This window comes from Triticum aestivum, chromosome 6D, assembly GCF_018294505.1.
Source record: "Triticum aestivum cultivar Chinese Spring chromosome 6D, IWGSC CS RefSeq v2.1, whole genome shotgun sequence".
Classification (NCBI taxonomy): domain Eukaryota; kingdom Viridiplantae; phylum Streptophyta; class Magnoliopsida; order Poales; family Poaceae; genus Triticum; species Triticum aestivum.
This window is the reverse complement of record NC_057811.1, coordinates 296,099,715-296,122,314: the sequence shown is the minus strand read 5'-3', so window position 1 is coordinate 296,122,314 and position 22,600 is coordinate 296,099,715.

Below are 22,600 nucleotides of genomic sequence, written 5' to 3'. Positions count from 1 at the left end.
ATGCATGTAAAAAGTTCTTAGGAGTCCGTGCTGCAGCTAGCTGTCCTCCCCCAACTCATCAATCTCTTCTAGTAGTGCTAGTACTCCATGGCGCGATCCATCGACAAGCAGGCGGGAAAGTTATCGTATACTCGGTTTGGGTGAGTGGCATGCCGAGCGACCGTGTGGGGTGGAGCCGTGGAGGAGGGTGAGACACGAATGCGACAGACATGATTTAAACGTTGGTTTTGCTCGATGGCGCGATCCAACGAAACGAAACGTTGGTTTCTCTCCGTTTCCATTTTTTCTCCAGAAAAACGGGAAACTTTCCACTCCATTTTCATTCCTACTCCAAGGTTGCCCCGTTACAACATTCCATCAAATACAAAGGAAAACTAACATGCATGCTGATGCATCTCAATGATTCACAGATCATAACCAATTTTTACTTCACAACTAAAGACAAAAGTTGTGAGAACGTGTACAAAAGAAAAACTACTGATGGGGTCACTACGACTTAAACCCTAAACCGTAAACAGGATTTAATTTCCTGGCTAGGTAGAACCTGTCGAAGGAAAGACGGCTGGCACCCTCGGGTCATACGATGCTTTTGTGCAGTTCCACTAAAATCGAGCTGAGCATCCCTGATGGCAAAGATATTGAAGAAGTGTGATTAGAATAATAGTACTGGCACTAGTTCATGAGACATAAAATCATCACAAATAGAAGCCGGCAGAAGTAGAGAAAGATCGACATGGAGATGGAGCTACGTGGGGAGCTGCGGCAGTGGAGCAAGCCGGATCCAAAAGGAAGATGTACTACCTGGGACGTCGGGCTGTAGCTAGAAGGGCGGTTGGGAGGCGGCATCAGCCCATACCGCGGGGACCCCCGATTGGGACGCACCCACTGTGGGTTTTCTCCCTCGCCGATGTCGACCGCGTCCACGCAGAACATTGTTCCCTGCCCCCAGCGGTGGGATCAGGCTAGGTATGTGACCAGCGGTGTGGCCACCATCGTTCTATGCTTGTGAAGAGAGCAACCCAAGCAAGCAGGCTTGTAGCTTAGGCTCCTGCTAGTGTATATATAGTGGTTTTCTTTTTCTCTCCATATCAACCATTTTATATTGCGTATGTGTCATTGAAGAGTGAAATGATGGTTGCTTCTTACGACTAACTTACTGTGTGATTTGACTGCTCCTTAGTGGCCCCTACACGTACTCCCCCTACGTGTATGACCGTTCCTAAGTCTCACTTGTACTTATCTCTATTTTCTTGCATGACACGTGAGTAGACAGGATGCGCATAGTGGAATTTTGTTACTGCACGTTGTTATGTAGTACTGTACTACTAGTACCTACTCCCTCCTTCTGTTTCACTACTGGTACTCCCTCCGTCCTGGCTTATTGGTCCCCTTTGTACTCAATTCATGGGCTCGTTTTCCTCAAGAAATTGTCTTTACCAACGTATTAATATCGGGAATGCATCAACGAATGATTAAACCTTGCATGCAACGTTTTGACAAAGCATTGACTTATGAACATGTGAATGTAAGGGACTACAACTTCGTGCATGCATGCAACAGTCACATGTACACATGGACGCAAAAACGCGCGCGACGCCCTAGTGCATGCATGTCCGAGCACATGACGGAACACACACGGTCACGCTCAAGTGCTCAACCTACACGTGCATGCACACACATACTCAGCCAGGGTGAGCTAGTTACCGTATAAACACCGGAAAATGAATATATTGAGCGCAATGAGCATATTATGAAGTCCACTGACCGTATTTTTACAAATATACAGTGACAGACAGTGTATTTATCTCGTTTAAAATTAAGCCATATTAACCGAAAAGGAGGCAGTATGGACTAGCATTACTTTGTTGTGTCCCGTCAACTTGCCAAACGAGGAGAAGCTTGCAGGACGGGAGAAGCTTGCGCGCGGTGGCTCGCAGGACATGGAGAAACTTTTGACTAATGCAAGCTCTCCCTCGCTCAGGCGGTGGACGTGCAACAGTTGATTCGCTGTCAGATTGCCAGAAGCATACACTATACTAGTACTAGTATTATTGTTCGACTTCCCGAAGAGGCGAACAACCAAGCGCAAAGTTTACTAGTACTAGTACTACTACTATAGAGGTATGTACTATACTATACTAGGAATCAGATGGAGGAGCGTCTGCACTCTTATTATATTTTAAAAATGTGATAAAGCAATCTTCAACACATTTGATTCTCTTCGAGGGTTCTCGCATGTGATAATGGAAGTTGATTGCATGGAACACTCGCCACAATTCTCACTTAATTCTGGCTCAGATCCTTTTACAAATAGGAGCGCTCGGTAATATTTCCTCTTTTTTTGTTATTCAGCATGTAAACAGGTCAGCAAACCTTGCGACGCATCTTTGTGCGAACCGTGCTTGCTGCACTTTGAATGTGGCCGAGAGATGGCTTGATGAAACACCTCGCTTCCTTCTTCTTTTTTTGCGGGGTACCTCACTTCCTAGTGACCAGTCTCTTGGCTGATCGTCCTAAGAATGCTTATATATGAATAAAGCTCTCTCATTTACCCGCAAAAAGATTAAGCCATATTAACCGGAAAGGCGGGAGTATGGACTAGCACTACTTTTTGGTGTGTCTCGTCAACTCGCAGAACGAGGAGAAGCTTGCAGGACAAGGTGAAGCTCGCTTACGCCTTTTGACTAATGCAACCTACCCTCTCCCAGGCGGTGGACATGAAGCAGTTCATTCGGTGTCAGATTGCCACAGGCATACACTGTAGTACCCAACATGCGGAGTACCATCATTGTTTGACTTCACGAAGAGGCGAAGAGCCAAGCGCAAGGTTCATAGTTGTACAAGTAGTACTACTACTAGAACCGCATGGTGGAGCGTCTGTACTCTTATTTTATTTTTAATCTCTGATAAAGTACACATTTATTCGGGAGAAGGGCGGAAAACGGCAGCCCAATGGTAGTGTTAAAAAACATCGAACATGTAATGATGATATCGATCAACCATGCTCGAATATATCTTGGCCTCTGTGCGAGCCCGTCTGTGTGTTCTCGCTCCTCGTCTCTCTCAAGGAACGGCGGGTTCGAAATTTTGCCGTCAATTGAGATCGGTTTGCTCACACTCCGGTCCCACATGTCAGTGATATCCCAAGAGGAAGTGCATTGACCGACTGGCCATACGCGTACTTGGTTTTGCACCTTCAGGCCATGCTTGGAATGGTTGTATTTCAATACGGAGGAGTATAACTTACACCTGTAAGTTACTGGCCATTGTGCAAATTCCAGCCGGAATTGAAACGACGGATGCATGTGTTTATTTTTACAAGTGTATTCAAAAGAGAAACGGTGATCCAAACAGGGCCTCATACTACTCCTCCCGCTGTCACAGTTTACAGGGCGCGCTTCATTCTGATGCATTTCTCTCCATGCATTTCCACCACCAGAGAGACTTTAGAGCGTATTGATGGTTGCTTCTTCCGAGCAACTTACTGTAACGCCCCGAGACCGACGCTTCAGAAGACTTCCTTATTTTCGTGATCGCCGTGTGTTTCTTTTGTGCTTGCTCTTTTATTTTTCATTGCATCATGTCATCATGCAATCATGTCATTAATTTTTTTTTAAAGTAACTCAACCAAGTAAATTGCTTGGATCTTCGATCCATTTAAATCGAGGGAATTCACATGGTGATTTCTCTTTATAACATATCCTCCTAATATTTATGGAGCTATTATAAATATTCCATTAACCTTGGAACTAATCATAACACATTTGCATAATAATTCCATGCTTTTCTGCTTCAAGTTTGGTCTCCAAACTCTGCCCTAAATTCTTTCTTCATTTCCCGGAGCTCCACCAAAAATCCGAACATTTTTGGACACTTCTAAAACCTTGTTCTAGTTCAAACCATTTGAATTAAATTCAAAGAGTTTGAATTTAAACTTCGTTCAGGCCACTTCTATTTTTTCTGGTTCAAGCTCATTTTTATGAGTCCGAAAAAATTAACCTCCCGCGCAAATTCTATCCCTAACACTTCCTTTCTTCCCCTTTTCTTCTTTCATATTTTCTGTTCTGGGAGAAAAGAAGGAAGAAGGGGAGAGAGCCCAGCCAGCCTCCCAGGCCGGCCCATCCTGTAGCCGCAGCTCTAAGGCCCAGCCCGCGCCCTCTCTAACCCTAGCCGCCAAGAGACCGACTCCTCTCCTCTTGATCTCTCCCTCGCGCTCCCCCTCAGCGCCGTAAACACCTCGAGCCAGGGGAGGAGCCCCGCACCCGATTCCCCAGCGTGCCAGCCTCCAGGAGCTTCCCCCCGGGTCCTTGATCCGGCGAGCCCCGCCGCCGGAGTGCACTGCCGCCCTCGTCCGCCACCGCCTCCTCTGCTTCGCCTGTCCTCTGCTCCGCCTCCATCGCCGGCGACCACGACCAGCGCCCGCCTCTCGCAGCCCGAGCGCCTTCTGCCCGTCCATGCCGCCGTCCCCGTCACCTCGCCAAGCTCCATGGCGCCGCCTCCGTGCCCTGCATCCTGCAGCTGGCTGCCTCCAGCCCTCGTCCGCGGCCGCGCCAAGTCCAGCGAGGCGTCGCCTTACCCGCTGCTTCCTCTGCCTCCTCCCTCCATTCGGCCTCAACCGCCGGAGACACGCCGCGCTCGAACCTCCACCGCGCCTCGCCTTTGACCTCGGCTTCCGCGTCCCATGGCCACGAGCGCCATCAGCAGCAGGTTCAGGCCATCCCGCCGAGTCCCTCTCCGCCCTCCTGCACCTCGTCTCCGGCTCTGTCCATCGGAGCCATTCCTCTTGGTGCCCGCAGCCGCGTCGCCGGTGTTCCTCCTCAACGCTGCCGCCTCGAACCTCCTCTGTGCGCCAAGTCCCGCCATGGCCATCACCTCCCCGACGCCCTTGCTGCTGCTGCTAGACCACCTCGGTGCCACCAGGGAGTGCCATGGCCTCTACCGAGACCCCTTGAAATCGGCAAGACCACACGGACGCTCGAACGACTACACACCAAAACGTCAAGTACCTCGTCAATACGTGTACGACTACCGTCGCCGCGAAGACCGCGATTTCAACTACTTCCACAACGCGTCGTGTACGACTACCGTCGCTTGGGTTCGACAAGACGTCGAGTACCACTACGTTGGCCAAGTACACCTTCGTCAAGACCGATGCCCGAACAAGCACCGTTTGCATGGATTGCGTCAAGTACCTCTACCGACGACCCCGAACATCTACGGAGTTTGCACGATTGCGAGATGTGAACCACTACTTCTAATACCGTCGCCGTGTACAACTACTTCCTCTACGAACTTGATCCATTCCGAAAAGTCACGCCTCGAAGGTATAACCCGAGTCGACGTCCGTGGAACGAAAGCATGTGTTGTTTGAGTTGCCTGCGTTTGCACCGTGCCCGACTTGTTCGTCGCACGCTGTCACTCGTTACCTTGCCATGCCGTCAAACCATGGGAACCCGGTAACCGGGAGTACCCATTCTCTTGCGTGTTTCACACATCCGCACAATTCTCTTTTGCGCCGGTACCTCCATGAGCTACCGGAACCGATATGTTGCCGTGGCATCATTTTCGGATTCGTTGCCGTGGCACCCCTTTCTTCCACCACGGTGACAAATGCTTCATAACATGCTCATGTTAACATTTTCATAAAATTGCTTAAAACTTGCATATGTCATTCGCATCATGATAACAACATTTAAAATGTCTAAAATTGATGTTTGCATTAAAATTGCTAAATGACATATGGGGATTTTCCGGTATTGTCGTTTGTTGTTCCGGCCTCATTTAAATTGCCTAAAATAGTTAGTTTACTTATGCTTCACCCCTTGCCATGTTTAATAACATTTAATATTGTTGGGCACATATACAAGAGCGAACTAAATAACTGGAATGTGGTGTTTCGTCAATTTGCAACTCGTTGCATATTGAGCTCCACTTAATTTGTAGTGTTGTTTGTTGCACTTTGCCATGCCATGCCTCATTAAACCGGACACGCATCATACTTGATTGTGCATCATGCCATGTTTCTGTGATGGTTGTTTACTATGTTGTTTGTTTCTTTCCGGGTTGCTTCTCTCGTTAGCTTCGGTTTCGTTCCAGAGTTGTGAGGATTCGTTCGACTACATCCGTTTGTCTTCTTCATGGACTCGCTCTTCTTCCTAGCGGGATCTCAGGCAAGATGACCATACCCTCGAAATCACTTCTATCTTTGCTTTGCTAGTTGCTCGTTCTTTTGCCATGCTGCGCTACCTACCACTTGCTATATCATGCCTCCCATACTGCCATGTCAGCCCTAACCTTTTCACCCTTCCTAGCAAACCGTTGTTTGGCTATGTTACCGCTTTTGCTCAGCCCCTCTTATAGCGTTGCTAGTTGCAGGAGAAGAAGAAGATTGCTCCATGTTGGTTTATGTTTATGTTGGGATATCACAATATCTCTTATTTAATTAATGCATCTATATACTTGGTAAAGGGTGGAAGGCTCGGCCTTATGCCTGGTGTTTTGTTCCACTCTTGCCGCCCTAGTTTCCGTCATACCGGTGTTATGTTCCTTGATTTTGTGTTCCTTACGCGGTTGGGTGATTTATGGGACCCCCTTGACAGTTTGCTTTGAATAAAACTCCTCCAGCAAGGCCCAACCTTGGTTTTACCATTTGCCTACCTAAGCCTTTTTCCCTTGGGTTCTGCAGACTCAAGGGTCATCTTTATTTTAAACCCCCGGGCCAGTGCTCCTCTGAGTGTTGGTCCAACCCGTCAGTCGCCGGTGGCCACCAGGGGCAACTCTGGGTCTGGCCTACCGGAAGCTTGGACAATCCGGTGTGCCCTGAGAACGAGATATGTGCAGCTCCTATCGGGATTTGTCGGCACATTCGGGCGCCTTTGCTGGTCTTGTTTTACCATTGTCGAAATGTCTTGTAAACCGGGATTCCGAGACTGATCGGGTCTTCCTGGGAGAAGGTTTATCCTTCGTTGACCGTGAGAGCTTATAATGGGCTAAGTTGGGACACCCCTGCAGGGTATTATCTTTCGAGAGCCGTGCCCGCGGTTATGTGGCAGATGGGAATTTGTTAATATCCGGTTGTAGAGAACTTGACACTTGACCTTAATTAAAACGCATCAACCGCGTGTGTAGCCGTGATGGTCTCTTCTCGGCGGAGTCCGGGAAGTGAACACGGTTTCTGGGTTATGTTTGACGTAAGTAGGAGTTCAGGATCACTTCTTGATCATTGCTAGTTCACGACCGTTCCGTTGCTTCTCTTCTCGCTCTATTTGCGTATGTTAGCCACCATATATGCTAGTGCTTGCTGCAGCTCCACCTCACTACCCCATTCCTTCCTTAAGCTTAAATAGTCTTGATCTCGCGGGTGTGAGATTGCTGAGTCCTCGTGACTCACAGATACTTCCAAACAGTTGCAGGTGCCGATGGATACCAGTGCAGGTGACGCAACTGAGCTCAAGTGGGAGCTCGATGAAGATCTTGTTCGTTGTGTTGTTTCTTTTCTTTTGATCAGTAGTGGAGCCCAGTTGGGACGATCAGGGATCTAGCAGTTGGGTTGTCTTCTTTTCTTTTGGTTCCGTAGTCGGACCTATGTGTGTATCTTGATGATGTATGATTTATTTATGTATTGTGTGAAGTGGCGATTGTAAGCCAACTCTTTATCCCATTCTTGTTCATTACATGGGATTGTGTGAAGATGACCCTTCTTGCGACAAAACCACAATGCGGTTATGCCTCTAAGTCGTGCCTCGACACGTGGGAGATATAGCCGCATCGTGGGCGTTACAAGTTGGTAATCAGAGCCATCCCCGACTTAGGAGCCCCCTGCTTGATCGAATCGCTGGCGTTGTTGAGTCTAGAACAAAAATGTTTTGAGTCTTAGGATTATATATATCGGAGAGTAGGATTCTTTTTACTCCTCAGTCCCTTCGTCGCTCTGGTGAGGCTCCTGACGTAGAAGTTTTGACTCTTCTCTCCTCAAATTTCACTAAAAAAATTTTAGGATCACGCGGGTATCTTGGAATCGTTCCGATGGTTTTGTGACGAGAACATTGTTCTTGGTGCCTCCTGACATTTAGGGGTTGTGGCAGTGTCCCGGGGAGTTGAGCTCCGAGGTGTTGTCGTCACAATTTTATCGTTGCAGTTCTGGAATACCTGAGTTTCGCCGACATCGAAATCTCTTTTATGCAGTTGTTGGTGAGATCACCTCGACGCCACCCAGTACTGGGGCGGGAGTTCGGGAGTATTGCCATAACTCGTATAACGGATGCTTTTCGAAGGTTGAGGTAAACGATTTCCAAAGGTTTCTTGGTTATGTGTTGACGGATGGATACAGCTGGATCTAGGTATTGTTAGTTTGGGTGATATATTTTGTGTCCCCTGTATCCCCAACACCTGATTGGATAACCAGAAAGTTTCGGGAGTTTATAAGTGGGAATTCTAGTAGCTCTTAGGATATCTTTCCGACAGACGCATGATGTGAGATTGGGGTTCGACGTCTAGTGGTCCGCCTGTACACGGTTGGTTTTACAGTGGTCTCGTAGTGTCTTAAAGAGTCCTTGGCTATGCCGACTCGGGGACGCTTCGTATGTCATGTGCACTGCCTTGTACATGATGGTGTTGTACGATCGAGACCGTGTGGGCCCCACCACGAAAACTTTGGACGAAATCTCTATCATATGTTTGTTCCGGCTTATTTCCTGAGCCAATCCTTTGTTTTGTTTTTATTTGTGGTATTCGAGTTGCTTCGAAGTCAAATGTTGAATCCTTACCTTTCCTAAACGGTGTTCTCATATTGCTATGTGAATACTAATCCTTTCGATCATCGAGGTTGTCTTATTAATTCTTTTAAACCGGTGTGCTTCTCTTCAAGTGGATCCCATCATTCTCCCCATTCGAAAGATCAATAATAAGTTTTCTCGACGTTGTTTGTTTCATCTGTCCCAAATTGCCTTTGTTTTTCCCGCCCTCCCACCCTTTTTCTTCAAGGATTCAGATTTCTTAACCAAGTATCTATTTTATTCATGTGAAGTCCCTTCATTCTTTCAATCAATGTTCTTACCCGGTGGTTCTCATGAAGATGTTCTTCAAATTTATCATTCTTCATTCTTTTTCTTCTCCGGTAGACTAAATTCAAGCCTTCAATGTTGGTCACATTCCTTTCCTTGTTTCAAATGTTTTCTCATGCCGGTGTACCTCTTAATCATCCACTTCTCGCCATTCATGTGTTCCGGAGTGTTGAAGATATCTCAGGAGATTCGTGTTTTCATTCAAGATCCGTTCAAGCTATTTCGAGGTTGTTATCTCATTCAAGCCATTCAATTCAACCGGTGCAATCTTTCTTTTAAATCGTTCAACCGGTGCAATCTCCTTTTCAAGTAATCATTTCAACGGTGGTTCTTTTCAGTGGGCCCTAACCCACAGGTCTTTTCCCAGGATCTTACCTGACTCTTCTAATTTTTCTGGAGTTATTCCCAAATTCTTTTGGAAGTTTGACGTAAGAATGAATTATCATCAGTCAAATGTCTTTCTCCAAGATCTTTTAAATTCTTTCATCGTTGGTTCATCATTTTTATTATCCATTGTTCCGGAGTGCCTCAACAATTCTTGGTGGTGTTTCGCATCATCATTCTCAACATTTGAAGACCGAAGAAGAATTTCTCCTAAATCTTGATCCGTTCTCTTGAAGATTCATAGTTCTAGCTTATGCCATCCTCTCATAATTGTTTCGATTGTGAGAATTATTTTCACCCACCCGGAGCATTTCACAAGTCTTTTCAGTTTGATTCTTCGGAGCCCATCATCTCAGAATTATTCATTCAAGCTTTCAGCTCTCGTTCTCCAAATCATACCGGTGCATCACTCAAATATCCTCTAATCAGTCCATGATCTCTTCGTTCTCGTGTATCTAAATTCTGTCAAGTATCTTCATTCTTTTTCTAATTCTTTCCGTTGAATCGTGCCTTTGCTACTTTCATTTTCAATTCTCGCGGTGGTTCGTTCAAGATTTCTCTTCCTTCGTTATCATATCAATTTATTCGTTCTTTCTAATCCTACCGGTGGTTCGATGAAGACCTTCACAAGTTTGCGCAATATCTATCTTAATCCTTTCTACGAGAATAAGTAGTATGCAAGATCCGTTGCTTGTCATCAATCTAAATTGGTGAAGGATACGCGTAATGTAATTCTTATTCTTGTTTCCTCCAAGTGATTAATTCCTTCTTCCGGAGTTCGTTCATGATATCAAATTCTCGGTTCCAAGTTGATTCATTTTTTTCTTTTCCGGAGTTCCAAGCTTTCTGCATTATCTCGTCGCGAAGCTCCACCTAAATCATTGCAAGGCTTCTCCCGGATTTCTTTTCAACTTTCCCTTTCGTTTGATCATTCTTTTATTACTGGAGTTCTTCATGGAGGCTACATGGTGGTTCATCAGGGATTCTTTTCATTCTTCAATTGTTCTTCAAGATCTTCTCGGAGTTAAGATCCGTCAAGCTATACTCTAAAATAGACATGGTGCTCAACACATGTCTTGTTTTGAGGAGTTCAAGCATTCTTCATCTTGCATTCCGAAGTGCAATTCGTTCTACCTTATCATTTGAGGTGGTGTTATGTCATTCTTGACAGTTTGAGTTCGCGTTTCATGATTCACATGCTGTCAAGAATGAGATATTTTAAATCCACCAATCTCTTCGTTGGATTTATCTTGTGTCATGTTTCACCTACAGCCTTCCCTAAGGAATGTAGCTATTTGTGGTGCATATCTATGATCCAACTTTCTCCTTCTCATCTCGGTGAAGAAGTTTTTCATCTCTTTGGTGCTCTCAATCAAATCAATGGTTTCCTTTAGTGGCCGTTTGTCACCTCATAATGTTGGGATGTTCCCATAAGCCCACTACAAGCTTATTCTTTTCGTTGTTGGTTTTCCAACAACTCCGTTCAATCCTACTTCGTAAGGATGCTCCTTAAAATTCATTTATGGTAGGAGATGTTGGTTTCATTCTTCGTTCTATTCACTCCAACTATCTAACTATCATGCATTGTTTCCGGAGGCTTTGTGATGTTGCTCTCTTCGACCAATCATCTTGTTTTCTCAAGATCATGTAATTTTTCCTTTCTTATCCGTTTAGCCGGAGTGTCGTGTTTTCATTCGAGTTCTCTCATCTTATCAAGTTTTGTCTCCTTCCTCAATCGGAGTGCGACCTGAAATCTTTCTTACCCCTTGTGCCATTCTTTCATCAGTTCCGGAGGCAATGTGTTGTTAATTTCATCGAGTATCCTCTCATCTTGTCAAGATCATGTTCAAATTCCTTCCATTTTCTATCGGAGTGCTGCCCAAATTATATTAATCTTATTCCTTCTCTATCTAGTTTTAACCGGAGTCTCATCCAAGTGCTTTCTTTTGCCAAGTTCATATTCTATGCCTTCCATTTCCAACCGGAGTGTTGTTGTAATTGATCCTTATCGTTCCTTGTACATCTTATTTCAACCGGAGTGCTTGCATATACTTCTTGTCCTTTGTAACCCTTTTTCTTATGTCTTTCAACCTACAAGGTTCTTGTAATGTTCCTTGTTCCTCTTGCGGAATGGAGTGTTTTAAATTTTTGTTCACCTCCGTCGTGTCTTTTCATCAAGTTTTGCAACCTCTCAAGGTTCTTTGGTTTCACTCATTGTCTAAGAAGCAATTAGTTTTACCTCTTCTCTTCCTCTTCCGTTTTTTTCCGGTGCCATCCTAGATCTCGGGACGAGATCCTCTTGTAGTGGTGGAGTGTTGTAACGCCCCGAGACCGACGCTTCAGAAGACTTCCTTATTTTCGTGATCGCCGTGTGTTTCTTTTGTGCTTGCTCTTTTATTTTTCATTGCATCATGTCATCATGCCATCATGTCATTAATTTTTTTTAAAGTAACTCAACCAAGTAAATTGCTTGGATCTTCGATCCATTTAAATCGAGGGAATTCACATGGTGATTTCTCTTTATAACATATCCTCCTAATATTTATTGAGCTATTATAAATATTCCATTAACCTTGGAACTAATCATAACACATTTGCATAATAATTCCGTGCTTTTCTGCTTCAAGTTTGGTCTCCAAACTCTGCCCTAAATTCTTTCTTCATTTCCCGGAGCTCCACCAAAAATCCGAACATTTTTGGACACTTCTAAAACCTTGTTCTAGTTCAAACCATTTGAATTAAATTCAAAGAGTTTGAATTTAAACTTTGTTCAGGCCACTTCTATTTTTTTTGTTCAAGCTCATTTTTATGAGTCCGGAAAAATTAACCTCCCGCGCAAATTCTATCCCTAACACTTCCTTTCTTCCCCTTTTCTTCTTTCATATTTTCTGTTCTGGGAGAAAAGAAGGAAGAAGGGGAGAGAGCCCAGCCAGCCTCCCAGGCCGGCCCATCCTGTAGCCGCAGCTCTAAGGCCCAGCCCGCGCCCTGTCTAACCCTAGCCGCCAGGAGACCGACTCCTCTCCTCTCGATCTCTCCCTCACGCTCCCCCTCAGCGTCGTAAACACCTCGAGCCAGGGGAGGAGCCCCGCACCCGATTCCCCAGCGTGCCAGCCTCCAGGAGCTTCCCCCCGCGTCCTTGATCCGGCGAGCCCCGCCGCCGGAGTGCACTGCCGCCCGCGTCCGCCACCGCCTCCTCTGCTTCGCCTGTCCTCTGCTCCGCCTCCATCGCCGGCGACCACGACCAGCGCCCGCCTCTCGCAGCCCGAGCGCCTTCTGCCCGTCCATGCCGCCGTCCCCGTCGCCTCGCCAAGCTCCATGGCGCCGCCTCTGTGCCCTGCATCTTGCAGCTGGCCACCTCCAGCCCTCGTCCGCGGCCGCGCCAAGTCCAGCGAGGCGTCGCCGTACCCGCTGCTTCCTCTGCCTCCTCCCTCCATTCGGCCTCAACCGCCGGAGACACGCCGCGCTCGAACCTCCACAGCGCCTCGCCTTTGACCTCGGCTTCCGCGTCCCATGGCCACAAGCGCCATCAGCAGCAGGTTCAGGCCATCCCGCCGAGTCCCTCTCCGCCCTCCTGCACCTCGTCTCCGGCTCTGTCCGTCGGAGCCATTCCTCTTGGTACCCGCAGCCGCGTCGCCGGTGTTCCTCCTCAACGCTGCCGCCTCGAACCTCCTCCATGCGCCAAGTCCCGCCACGGCCATCACCTCCCCGACGCCCTTGCTGCTGCTACTAGACCACCTCGGTGCCACCAGGGAGTGCCATGGCCTCTACCGAGACCCCTTGAAATCGGCAAGACCACACGGACGCTCGAATGACTACACACCGAAACGTCAAGTACCTCATCAATACGTGTACGACTACCCTCGCCGCGAAGACCGCGAGTTCAACTACTTCCACAACGCGTCGTGTACGACTACCGTCGCTTGGGTTCGGCAAGACGTCGAGTACCACTACGTTGGCCAAGTACACCTTCGTCAACACCAATGCCCGAACAAGCACCGTTTGCATGGATTGCGTCAAGTACCTCTACCGACGACCCCGAACATCTACGGAGTTTGCACGATTGCGAGATTTAAACCACTACTTCTAATACCGTCGCCGTGTACAACTACTTCCTCTACAAACTTGATCCGTTCCAAAAAGTCACGCCTCGAAGGTATAACCCGAGTCGACGTCCGTGGAACGAAAGCATGTGTTGTCTGAGTTGCCTGCGTTTGCAACGTGCCCGACTTGTTCGTCGCACGCTGTCACTCGTTACCTTGCCATGCCGTCGAACCGTGGGAACCCGGTAACCGGGAGTACCCATTCTCTTGCGTGTTTCACACATCCGCACAATTCTCTTTTGCGCCGGTATCTCCATGAGCTACCGGAACCGATATGTTGCCGTGGCATCATTTTCGGATTCGTTGTCGTGGCACCCCTTTCTTCCACCACGGTGACAAATGCTTCATAACATGCTCATGTCAACATTTTCATAAAATTGCTTAAAACTTGCATATGTCATTCGCATCATGATAACAACATTTAAAATGTCTAAAATTGATGTTTGCATTAAAATTGCTAAATGACATATGGGGATTTTCCGGTATTGTCGTTTGTTGTTCCGGCCTCATTTAAATTGCCTAAAATAGTTAGTTTACTTATGCTTCACCCCTTGCCATGTTTAATAACATTTAATATTGTTGGGTACATAAACAAGAGTGAACTAAATAACTGGAATGTGGTGTTTCGTCAATTTGCAACTCGTTTGCACTTTGCCATGCCATGCCTCATTAAACCGGACATGCATCATACTTGATTGTGCATCATGCCATGTTTCTGTGATGGTTGTTTACTATGTTGTTTGTTTCTTTCCGGGTTGCTTCTCTCGTTAGCTTCGGTTTCGTTCCGGAGTTGTGAGGATTCGTTCGACTACATCCGTTTGTCTTCTTCATGGACTCGCTCTTCTTCCTAGCGGGATCTCAGGCAAGATGACCATACCCTCGAAATCACTTCTATCTTTGCTTTGCTAGTTGCTCGTTCTTTTGCCATGCTGCGCTACCTACCACTTGCTATATCATGCCTCCCATACTGCCATGTCAGCCCCTAACCTTTTCACCCTTCCTAGCAAACCGTTGTTTGGCTATGTTACCGCTTTTGCTCAGTCCCTCTTATAGCGTTGCTAGTTGCAGGAGAAGATGAAGATTGCTCCATGTTGGTTTATGTTTATGTTGGGATATCACAATATCTCTTATTTAATTAATGCATCTATATACTTGGTAAAGGGTGGAAGGCTCGGCCTTATGCCTGGTGTTTTGTTCCACTCTTGCCGCCCTAGTTTCCGTCATACCGGTGTTATGTTCCTTGATTTTGCGTTCCTTACGCGGTTGGGTGATTTATGGGACCCCCTTGACAGTTCGCTTTGAATAAAACTCCTCCAGCAAGGCCCAACCTTGGTTTTACCAATTGCCTACCTAAGCCTTTTTCCCTTGGGTTCTACAGACTCAAGGGTCATCTTTATTTTAAACCCCCGGGCCAGTGCTCCTCTGAGTGTTGGTCCAACCCGTCAGTCGCCGGTGGCCACCAGGGGCAACTCTGGGCTGGCCTACCGGAAGCTTGGACAATCCGGTGTGCCCTGAGAACGAGATATGTGCAGCTCCTATCGGGATTTGTCGGCACATTCGGGCGGCTTTGCTGGTCTTGTTTTACCATTGTCGAAATGTCTTGTAAACCGGGATTCCGAGACTGATCGGGTCTTCCTGGGAGAAGGTTTACCCTTCGTTGACCGTGAGAGCTTATAATGGGCTAAGTTGGGACACCCCTGCAGGGTATAAACTTTCGAGAGCCGTGCCCGTGGTTATGTGGCAGATGGGAATTTGTTAATATCCGGTGTTAGAGAACTTGACACTTGACCTTAATTAAAACGCATCAACCGCGTGTGTAGCCGTGATGGTCTCTTCTCGGCGGAGTCCGGGAAGTGAACACGGTTTCTGGGTTATGTTTGACGTAAGTAGGAGTTCAGGATCACTTCTTGATCATTGCTAGTTCACGACAGTTACGTTGCTTCTCTTCTCGCTCTATTTGCGTATGTTAGCCACCATATATGCTAGTGCTTGCTGCAGCTCCACCTCATTACCCCATCCTTTCCTTTAAATAGTCTTGATCTCGCGGGTGTGAGATTGCTGAGTCCTCGTGACTCACAGATACTTCCAAACAGTTGCAGGTGTCGAGGATACCAGCGCAGGTGTCGCAACCGAGCTCAATTGGGAGCTCGATGAAGATCTTGTTCGTTGTGTTGTTTCTTTTCTTTTTGATCAGTAGTGGAGCCCAGTCGGGACGATCAGGGATCTAGCAGTTGGGTTGTCTTCTTTTCTTTTGGTTCCGTAGTCGGACCTATGTGTGTATTCTGATTGATGTATGATTTATTTAAGTTTTGTGTGAAGTGGCGATTGTAAGCCAACTCTTTATCCCATTCTTGTTCATTACATGGGATTGTGTGAAGATGACCCTTCTTGCGACAAAACCACAATGCGGTTATGCCTCTAAGTCGTGCCTCGACACGTGGGAGATATAGCCGCATCGTGGGTGTTACACTTACAGTGGGAAAGGTGGGGCTTATGATTTGGCTGCTCATTACTACTCACTATTAGTGTGGTGCAACAACCGGGCTGAGTCTCCCATGCGGTTGTGCACTACTCCCTCCGTTCTTAAATATACTATGGAGTATTTGTCTTTCTTGAGATTTCAACGAGTGACTACATACGAAGCAAACTGAGTGAATCTACACTCTAAAATATGTCCATTTGAAATTTGTAAAAAATACAAATATTTAGGAACGGAGGAATTATAATTTTGTGCATGGCACATGGACCCAGATGCTGAAGAGGCTTCTGGCAATGCTATCAAGATTCCAACATTTGTTACATAATTGACGTACTATACAAATAATTTTCTAGCGACATGAAATTGTACAATGCTCTAAGCTTTCAGCTTTTGTTTCGTATGTCTTGCCATCGATGCTCTTTCGGAAACAATAAAAAACTAACTTCCTTGCTAATGCATCTCAATGATTAGCAGATCAGAGCTAATATTTACATCACAACTGAAGACAAAGTTGTGAGAAGGTGTTAAATTAAAATTGATCCATGCTTTCATTGGCAGGAACGTCCCCCCAGCTCTGTCTAAATCAACAAGGCATGTTGGGAAAAAAGTAGCTGTCTGGAGCATGCAACATTCCGATCATTTTGTGCAGTTCCACTAAAATAGAGCTGAGCGTCCCTGTTCCAAAGATATTAAGTGTGATTACGATAATAGAGGACTGCTGAAGAAACAATAAACACACAAATAGAAGCCGGTCATCTTTGCAGTCTCTCTTAAGACTAACTAGTTGGAGAAGATTAAGCAAATAGTTGGAGAAGATTAGGCTCGGAGTTGGATGAGGAGGATAGAGCAAAACCAATCTCCCTTTGTGCAGTCGCACTAAAATGTAGACGTTGCCCATGTGACATTTTAGTACAACTGCAAAACACTCTTAAGAAAAAAGTGATTTGTGCAGTTCACCAAAAGGTCGCAATAGCAACGAGGTGAAATGGATAGCCCTGTTTGCAAAAAAAAAGAGGTAGAAAGGAAACAATTACTGGCCAATAACAGTTGATGACACATGCGACGACAAAAAAGAGCATACATGTCCTAAGGGAAGATAACAACCCGGTTGTTTTTGTCTAAAATGGTGTAAGGACGAGATTGCAATATGGAAAGTACGCCGGACGAGCTACGTTGCGGGCAAAGAACTATGTTAGATCCACATGCAAGATTTTCCACATGCAGTGACGTGGGAAGACGGGCAGTGGAGCAAGGCCGGAGGGGATACCTGGGGGTCGTCGGGATGTAACTAGGTGAGCGGCGGCGGGCGGGATCTGCCCATACTGTGGCAGCGAGCAGGTGGCATAGGCCCTACCGCGCCGAAGCTTGGTCAGAGAGAATGGCGGGTACCGTAGATCGAGAGGTGCTGCCTCGGCACCGTCGAACGGAGAAACGATGCACATCCTCCCTTTCCGCCGGCGGACGGGATACGGCCGGATCAGTGACCAACGGTGAGAGAGAGAGGCCACCGCCGCCTTGTGTGAGATACTCTGAAGAGAGACAAACCCAGGCAGGCAGGCTCCATTGTATATAGTGGAGCGGACTACCTTTTTCTCCATAAAAATCGTTTTATATTCTGTGTATGTGCCATTGAGCGATATAACTTTATTTAAAAATAATGCACCAACGCATCAAGTCGAACTTTGTTTTGTGCACGCGTGGTACACGACCTCCGTAGGTAAACAACCGCTACACGCGTTCAAATTAGCACGTGGGCTGCCATTTCGTACAGAAATGAGCTCCACCATGTACCTGCGCGGGTGTGGCTGGGCACGAAGCATGAGTATGTGCACCTATTCTCTTCGTGTATGTACACCACCTATGTGGGGTTGTGTGTGAGAGATACAAACGTAGAGAGATATAGTGTGTGGGTTCATGAGTGTTTTTTTGGGTGTCAATCAAAAATGTAACATATGCAATGTGTGTGAAAATAGAGACCTATATATATCATATATATAGAGGGGGCGATCACGAGAAGAGAGTGGAGGTATCATCGGCTTGAGGTATCCATAGAATCGAAGAGAGGGATGATGTGTGTGTGTGCGCGCACGATCGATAAAGAGTGCCGTTGAATTTGTGTGTGCCCACGTCAAAGATATAGGGGACAGGTGCAGTTTGTCTCTGTGGCATGGATACCTACCTACAGCGCTCGACTATCTGTGTGTGGTGGGGGGAGGCCTTATTAACTAGAGAGGTACAATGGCTGGTATATGTGTGGAGGAGGAGAGAGTCCTACCTTATGTATTAAGGGAGATCTATCGGCATCCATGCATATGTGTGGGAGAGGAATAAGGTTGGGAGAGAGACAGAGCTAGAGTGTTGGAGGGGGTGGTAGTGGAGTTGCTTCTAACAAATGGTGGGAGAGGCTTGCTAGACAAACGGAGGGCACGCCTGCAATATCAATAAGAGAGGGGATGGCTATCTATCTGTGCGCATGCGTGTGAGAGACGGGTCAGGAGGCATGCACGAATGATGAGGGGGGACGATATGGCCGTGGTAAGCAGACATAACTACGTAGGAAGATCAATCGTCCTCTGTCAGAGAAAGGAGAGACATAACTTGTGAGGTACGTCGATCGATGGGTGGGGGTAAAATAGTTAAAGTCAACCTAGGTATGTGTAGGGAGATCGATCGGTATACATGCATGTATGTGTTAGAAGCAAATAAGGCCAGGGGAGAAGGATAGAGAGAGAGGGATGCATCTAAGAGGTGGTGCGAGAGGCATACTATATCGAGGGGGAAGGAGTGTGCGAGTACGAGATCGATGAAAAGAGTGGTGGGAGTGAGGCATGGACGGTGAGAAGAGAAGAGGGGAAGCTTGTATTTGTGGTAGGCACACCTGGCTAGAGAGGCATATCGATCGATGTGTGCCGTAAAGAAGGAGCTGGGGGCCTACACACACCATGGGTGAACGACCTAAAGTGAAAAGACGAATTTGCGCGATGGAGCTAGAGAATGCTGAGGGAGGGTGAGAGGGATGCGGGCGTGTGCATGCATGAGAGAAGTTGGCGCTAGCTACAAAGATAAGATGATTGTGTGGGTGTAAAAGACGAATAGAGATCATAATTCATTATAAAAAGCGAATTCAGATATTTGAAGAATTTATCATAGTGTTTTAAACCGACGCATGCGTGGATATATATAACGGTGATACACATGGTGTGGTTATGAACATGTTATACTACATATAATATATTTTATCTCTACTCTTATAAAAAACAGAGTTGTTGATGATGGTGTGCCTGCCATCCTGCAATATAGGCCGTCCGATTTATATCTGACGGATAGGAAGGAAACTATGGCAATTTTGAAAAAAGATACCCACACCCCTCTCCATATTTGCAAATAAGGCCTCCCCTTGATCATGTTGATGTTTCGTGGAACGCATGGGCATCTTGCTAGTACTACATATAATATATAGAACATTGAATATAATTTGGGCTAATGTGTGTGAGGGAGTCCGGGACTAAGGGGTCCTCGGGCGTCCGGCCTGTTGGACATGGGCCGGACTAATGGGTTGTGAAGATACAAGACCGAAGATTCTCTCCCATGTCCGGATGGGACTCTCCTTGGCGTGGAAGGCAAGTTTTGTGGTCAAATATGAAGATTCCTTTCGCTGTAACCGACTTTGTACAACCCTAGTTCCCTCCGGTGTCTATAGAAACCGGAGGGCTTAGTCCGGAAACATATATACAATTATAGTCAGACAGGCTAGACTTCTAGGGTTTTAGCCATTACGATCTCATGGTAGATCAACTCTTGTAACACTCATATTCATCAAGATCAATCAAGCAGGAAGTAGGGTATTACCTCCATAGAAAGGGCCCGAACCTGGGTAAACATTGTGTCCCCTGCCTCCTGTTACCATCGACCTTAGACGCACAGTTCGGGACCCCCTACCCGAGATCCGCCGGTTTTGACACCGACATTGGTGCTTTCATTGAGAGTTCCGTTGTGCCGTCGTCAAAAGGTTCGATGGCTCCTTCTATCCTCTACAACGATGATGTCCAAAGAGAAGTCTTCCTTCCCAGACAGATCTTTGTGTTTGGCGGCTTCGCACTACGGGCCAACTCGCTGGGCCATCTGGAGCAGATCGAAAGCTACGCCCCTGGCCATTAGGTTAGATTTGGAAGCTTGAACTACATCGCGGATATCCGCGGAGACTTGATCTTCAATGGATTCGAGACCACGGCAGTCGCTCCCCGTCGCCACGAGCCGGTAACCGCCCTGGCCTTAGAGCCGGAGCAGATCGCGCCATCCGAGGACAGGAAGCTCAACCCCGCCACAGAAGCCGTAGATTCCGCGGCATTGGAGCCGCACATAGACCTAACCTCGGGTGATATCTGTGTCTCCGGAACCTCGGACTCGTTTCCGGCTATGAGTTCCGAACCATGTGCGTCCGCGTATGTCAAGCAGGATCGGTCATCAATCGCCGAATTCAGCGATGCGGACATCTTCCGGCACTCGCCTTTAGGCGACATGCTCAACTCATTAAAAAATATATCCCTAGCGGGGGACTCTCAGCCGAATTATATCCGGTTTGAACTGGAGGCTGATGATGGAGAATTTCGTTTCCCACCCACCGCCCACTTCATAGCCACTGTCGAAGACCTAAACGACACGCTCGATTACGACTCCGAAGATATCGATGGTATGGACGACGATGCCGGAGAAGAGGAGGCCCAAAACCCGCCGTTTACCAGACGTTGGACGGGCACTTCTTCGTACGACGTATACATGGTGGATACACCCAAAGAGAATAACGGCGAGGACAAGGAAAATCCAGTTGAGGATGATCCTCCTAAGACACAACCAAAGCGCCGGCGTCAGCGGCGCCGCTCTTAATCCCGCCGTAGCAAAGATAGCAACACCGGCACAAGAGACGATAACACTCCGGATGGTGCCGAAGACATAGAAGACCCCGACGAACAAACTACCGAAGAGGACAATCGGGAAGATGGGCAAGTCAGCCCTGATGAACAGGCCATAGACGAAGACTCGGAGGATGGTAGTTATCATCCGCTCTCCGAGGAGGAGGTGAGCCTCGGCAACAAGGATTTTATCGTTCCTGAGGAACCTCTCGAGCAGGAGCGCTTCAAGCGCCAGCTAATAGCCACTGCAAGGAGCCTGAAAAAGAAGCAGCAGCAGCTTCAAGCTGACCAAGATCTGCTCAATGACAGATGGACTGATGTCCTAGCAGACGAAGAATATGGCCTTAAGCGCCCAGCCAAAAGTTACCCGAAGCGCAAATTGCTACCTCAGTTCGATGACGAGGCGCCGGAGCCTGTACCATCATCGCGCAATGCGGCTGACCGACCACCACGCGGTCGGGATAAAGCGGCAACTCAAGCCGAACACCAGACTGCCCCACCCCGCCGTAAAGGCAGGAATAAAACAGCTCGGGGTTATACATATGACCTTCGATAGGACCTGGACAGTAGAGCAGGACATACAAGATCGATCTATGGATCGCAAGGACGTGCCTTGATACGCGACGACGGCTATCTATTCGGACGTGACAAACCTAGTAATGCCTGGGCCGAAAACCGCAGACGGACTCCATCTGACCTACATCGTGATGCGGCCCGATATAGAGGCGCCGCACATCCTCTTTGCTTCACTAAAGAAGTAATGGATCATGGATTCCCAGAAGGGTTTAAACCCGTAAATATCGAATCATACGATGGAACAACCGATCCCGTGGTATGGATCGAGGATTTTATTCTCCACATCCATATGGCCCGCGGAGATGACCTTCACGCCATCAAATACCTCCCACTAAAACTCAAAGGGCCAGCTCGGCACTGGTTAAATAGTCTGCCTGAAAATTCTATTGGAAGCTGGGAGGACTTGGAAGAAGCCTTCCTTGACAACTTCCAAGGTACATATGTCTGGCCACCAGACGCTGATGACTTAAGTCACATAGTTCAACAGCCTGGAGAGTCAGCCAGGAAATTCTGGACTAGGTTCCTAACTAAAAAGAACCAGATCATCGACTGTCCGGATGCCGAAGCCCTGGCGGCCTTTAAACATAGCATCCATGACGAATGGCTCGCCCGCCACCTCGGCCTGGAAAAAACGAAGTCCATGGCAGCCCTCACGGCACTCATGACCCGCTTTTGCGCGAGTGGGGATAGTTGGCTGGCCCGTAGCAAAAAACACAACAAGTGAAATGGGCACCTCCGAGGTCAAAAATAGCAATGGCAAGCTCCGACGCAGCAGACACAAACGCCGAAGCAATGTTGACAACACCGATGACACGACAGTCAACGCCGGATTCAGTGGCTCCAAGTTCATTCAGCGGAAGAAGCCATATAAAAGAAACAATCAGGGTCCATCCAGCTTGGACCGCATACTCGATCGTCCGTGCCAGATCCATGGCACCTCAGACAAACCAGCCAACCATACCAACAGAGATTGTTGGGTTTTTAAACAAGCCGGCAAGTTAAATGCCGAGAACAAGGAAAAGGGATCACAAAGCAAGGATGATGATGAGGAGCCCCGGCAGCCGAACACAGGGGGACAAAAGAAGTTTC